The 5122-nt window shown below is 47.1% G+C and overlaps 1 protein-coding gene across 1 annotated transcript in view; it reads right to left on the bottom strand.

Moving 5' to 3' along the window:
* Positions 1–5122, bottom strand: part of MARVELD3 (MARVEL domain containing 3) — a 30981-nt gene that overhangs the window by 18475 nt on the left and 7384 nt on the right. The gene's annotated exons all lie outside the window — the stretch shown is intronic.

Genomic DNA, 5122 nt, shown 5'->3' with positions numbered 1-5122 from the left:
GCGGGCTGGATTCGAACCCGCCAGCTCAGGTGTATGTGACTGACGCCTTAGCCGCTTGAGCCACAGGCGCCGAGCCAGATAGTGTTTTTTAAAATGAGGAAGCATACAGAATTGTCAGGTTTTTATTTTGCCATGTAATTGTCGTCTGTTATTCTTTCGACAAATACGTATGAGCACATCTTAGCAGGTGCTGGAGATACAGTGGGGACTCTATTTGCATGGTGCTTCTGTTCTAGTGCATGGGGAAAACAAGTAGTAAACAAGGACAGAAGACAATGTCTAAAATTTAATGAGAAGGGCAGATTTCTTCTTGGAGATCTGAGAAGATGACATTCGAGGCAGTGTTGGGAATGCCTGAGAAAACATTCCAGAAAAGAGAGAAGACTGGGTAATGCAGGAGCTGGACAGGGTGGTGCCCACAATGAGTGGTGGGGCAAGAGATGAGGCTGAAGACGAGAAACAGGCAGATGGAGTAGGGTCTGCACGCAGGGAGTCTGCATTTTCATTTAAGAGCAATGGGGGAACACTGAATGGTTTTGAGCAGGAGAGTGACTTGCTCTGATTATATTTCAAAGAGATCGCTATAGCTTTTGTGAAGAGAATGGACCAGAGGGGCCAGGAATAGAGGTAAGAGATGAGTTAGGAAGCTACCAAAGGAATCCAGGTAAGGGGTGATGGTGGTGGCCATGGTGTTGGTGAGAAGTGGACAGATCCAGGTCATTGTTTTGGAAAAGAACTTACAGGATGGGTCAGGTGTGGAAGGTTGGAGAGAAGGGAGAAGCAAGTGGGTAGGTGGTGGGATTGTTACTGAGATAGGGAAGACTGGGAGTTCCATCGTGACATGTATTTTTGAGGTGGCTATGATTCATCTAGTGTGGGTGTCTGATTTCAGTTGGGCCTTACAAACAGAGGCTATTATAGGTAATAGATAAATGTACCTGTTCCAACTTACACACAGATCCAACTTAAGAACACAGCTACAGAGTCTATCTCTTTTGTAACCCTGGGGACTGCCTGCCCAGGGGTTCTGCTTTAGAAGACTTGGGAGGGAACCTGGTATTTGCATGTTTGACTAGTTCCCCGAGGCAGCCTATGGGAGAACCAGTGTGTTAACATAAGTTAGCATTCAGTTTTCTATCCTAAAGGAGAGTCTAATATAAGAATAATCCAAATATTTCCCTAAATTTTTCTTTTTAAAAAAAAATGAATATTTCTAACAGTTTTGGGTACACACAATGGCTTTTGGTGGCAGAGTTTACTTTCCCCATTTGGTTCATCCAAAGGTTTCACTCAGCCTGACCCTATAAAGGAGACAGTCCTTTAGGTATGGGGATCAAAGGAATCTTTGCATATTCCCTGTGTGATCTCCTGACACTCCTGCCCCTTTGGAACATCCTTTGTTGTCAGGCTGCAGAGGTGACTTCTGACTGGCAGTGGCTCTGGGCTGGAAAGGAAACCCGCAGGAAGGGTGGCGCTGGCCAGCAGGAGGCAGCACAGGCTCAGGCCTGGACCGCCCAGCCACCCTGGCAGGAGGCACCAGGGCCCACACCTGTGCTCCTCTTCCTCTGTGTGAGCATTTTCCTAGTAGGCAGACCCATCTGGGCATGGGTGACTAGAGTTCTCTCATCACAGGTGTGACAGAATGCCTGGAATTTAAGTTCAATACTTCCTGAACTTTGCATACTACATAGGTGAGCTTGGGAAGATGGTTGACACTTTTATACTTTTTTTTAGAGGCAGAGTCTCACTTTATCGCCTTTGGTAGAGTGCTGTGGTGTCACAGCTCACAGCAACCTCCAACTCCTGGGCTTAGGCGATTCTCTTGCCTCAGCCTCCCGAGTAGCTATAGGCACCTGCCACAATGCCCGGCTATTTTTTTGTTGCAGTTTGGCCGGGGCCAGGTTTGAACCTGCCACCCTTGGTATATGAGGCCGGCACCCTACCCACTGAGCCACAGGTGCTGCCCCTACACTTTTATACTATCTTGAGGTTACAGAGAGAATAGGGGTGATCGCAAGACAAGTTATGGGAGGGGGAGAAGAGGAGGTCTGGCTAGCAAATGTGGTCTTGTTATGTAGATGAAACCTTGGGGGTGAAATCACCCTTTATAAAATTAATAAAGGGCCACTAAGTAGGACACACACACACTCCATAGCTTGCATTTCTGTAATTGGTCACTGTAAGGTAGCGGTTGACTCAATCACAAAGCAGGATGGAGAGCAATAGCTAAAGTTTATTTGGTGCCTCAGTGAAGGTGGGCTGAGACTCAATAGGAATCAGCCCTGAAGAACAAGAGTGCTTATCTTTTGGGCAGTGCTGTGGCTCAGTGAGTAGGGCACCAGCCCCATATACCGAGGGTGCTGGGTTCAAACCCAGCCCTGGCCAAACTGCAACAAAAAATAGCTAGGGTTGTGGCGAGCACCTGTAGTCCCAGCTACTTAGGAGGCTGAGGCAGCTGAGCTCCTCACCTAAGCCCAGGAGCTGGAAATTGTCGTGAGCTGTGACTCCACAGCACCCTACCGAGGGCAACAAAGTGAGACTCTGTCTCTAAAATAGAGTGCTTATCTTTTAAAGGTGTTAGGCAGGGTAGGAGGGGTAGGTGTTACTTTGGTGTACTAGTGACTATTGCCAGGTATGGTTCCAGCTGGCTTCCCACTTAGATCGTCCTGTTCATTTTGCAGTTTAGCCTCTCCTGGAGACATGGAGTCAGCTAGTTCCTTATTCCTTCTGGCTGGGTCCCAGAAGGGGAGGGGTGTTTTCAGCAGGGGTCTTGAATGGCCAGGATGGAGTGACTTATGTTCAAAATGGAGTGGCCTATGCGTGCTCTGTTGTTGGAGTTCCTCTGACCGACCTATCACCCCCTACTCAGGAGTCATATAGCTAATGGTCATACAGACTCTTAGCTTCCTTCTTCATTGCTCCCTTGATGACATCACCCTTGTGAAACCTAAGGCTAGTTTCTGAGATACCTTCCAGGCCCTGCATTCCAGTGGAACAGCTGACCCACCCAGATCAGTGGCCCATACCATGGAATTTATTCAACTGGTATTATGACCCCCACCCAAGAAACCGACTCAGCAAAAGGGATAACTTCTATACCCCTGTGCTTCTGCCCTGAAGCCAGCCAATTAGCAGACGCAATTGTCTAGCTTGCCAAACTATCTTTAAAGTCCTTTTCTCCCAAATTTTTGGGGAGATGGATTTGAGAACTTCTTCCCTTCTGCTTGCATGGTGCCTGCAATATTAAACTCTTTCACTGCTGTGACATCTGCTGTCTCAGTAAATTGGCTTCCTCTTGAGCAGTGGGCAAGGAACCTGGTAAGGCGGTAACACAGGTAGCAGCCCTCAGAGGGAATTTAACAGAGGTAAAGTTTTTTTTTTTTTTTTTTTTTTTTTGAGACAAAGCCTCAACCTGTCCCCCTGGGTAGAGAGCTGTGGCATTACAGCTCATAGCAACCTCCAACTCCTGGGCTCAAGCGAGTCTCCTGCCTCAGCCTCCCAAGTATCTGGGACCACAGGCGCCTGCCACAACGCCCGGCTATTTTTTGGTTGCAGCTGTCATTGTTGTTTGGCAGGTCTGGGCTGGATTTGAACCCACCACCTTAGGTGTATGTGGCTGGCACCTTAGCCACTTGAGCCACAGGCGCCGAGCCAGAGGTAAAGTTTTGATAAAGGGCAACGAAATGTTTCATGACGTGTCCCCCCACCCTTTCTGGGAATTAAAACCTGCATTTCTTCCTTGTTTTCTGTTTTCTTAGACCACAGGAGACGGCTCAAAACAATTGTCACAAGATCTTAGTCAACCAAAACCACCAATTATAGTTAAATAATAGCACAAAGCCATGCCATATGACATCAGTCACAGAGGCCCAAGCCCAACCAATGAAAATGCTCCTTTAAAGAGCCCTGGTTTTCTGTTTAAAGGCAGAATGGTGGTCTTTTGAGATGCTAGTCTACTGCCATCCTCATTTGCTAATAAATTAATAGAATTCTCTTTCCTTTTCCTCAAACCACTTGTCCTACTTCTTCAGTCTCACTGATTTGGCCTCAGGGACCAATGCCAAACTTTCAGTAATAGGACTGGATAATTTTCTCTCTCTCTCTCTCTTTCTTCTTCTTCTTCTTCTTCTTTTTTTTTTTTTTGGAATAGAGTCTCACTCTGTCACCCCTGGAGTGCAATATCATTATCATAGTTCACTACAACATGGAACTCCCAGGCTCAAGTGATCCTCCTAACAATAGCTTGGACTACAGGTACTCATGACCATGCCTGGTTAATTTTTAAAAATTTCTTGCAGAAATGGGGCATTGTGATGTTACCCAGGCTGGTCTCAAACTCCTGGCCTCAAGGGAACCTCCTGCCTCTGCCTCCCAAAGCACTGAGATTACAGGTGTGAGTCACCACAACCAGCAAGTTTTTTCAAGACCTTTAAAGCTGTCAGACTCCCATCTAAACCTTCTGGGATTGAGACAAGGGATTGTCTTAGAGAAAGCCCGGGTGCCTCAATGTAGATTTTCTGTGCAAATCTTCCCCCACAAAACCCAGTTTCTCAGCTATTTTTTTACTTCTAGACTTTTCCTTCAGCAGCTTCCAGAAGAGAGAACATTTAAGGAGGGCTTTTAAAAATGAGCAAGGCAGAAAAACTTGGGGCTTGGAGAGCCAAGATCAAGAACATTCTAAACCAAGAGACTAGCAAATAAGAAAGCAGGTAGGTTTGAGGAACTTCAAGTTCAAATCCTTCTGTTTGAACCACAGCACTGGGAGCAAGGGAAGAAATGAAAGGAGAAAAGACAGACGAGGTAGGCAGGGGCCTGATCATAAGAAGCCTGAACTTACCACTGTGGATCTGTGGTCTCCAAGTAAGTGCACACAACCTTCACTGTGGTATAGGGAAAAAGTATTAGAACTTGTATTTAACATGTAAATGGTATTTTTCTAAGAATGTCTCTTTCCTTGGCTCCGCGCCTGTGGCTCAAGCGGCTAAGGCGCCAGCCACATACACCTAGGGTGGCGGGTTCGAATCCCCAGCCCGGGCCCGCCAGACAACAATGATGGCTGCAACCAAAAAATGGCCGGGCGTTGTGGCGGGCGCCTGTAGTCCCGGCTACTTGGGAGGCTGAG

The sequence above is a fragment of the Otolemur garnettii genome, unplaced genomic scaffold (genome assembly GCF_000181295.1).
Source record: "Otolemur garnettii isolate 467f Iridium unplaced genomic scaffold, OtoGar3 scaffold00047, whole genome shotgun sequence".
Lineage (NCBI taxonomy): Eukaryota > Metazoa > Chordata > Mammalia > Primates > Galagidae > Otolemur > Otolemur garnettii.
Note: the sequence above shows the minus strand (reverse complement) of the source record. Positions and strands in the feature narration are given on the sequence as shown.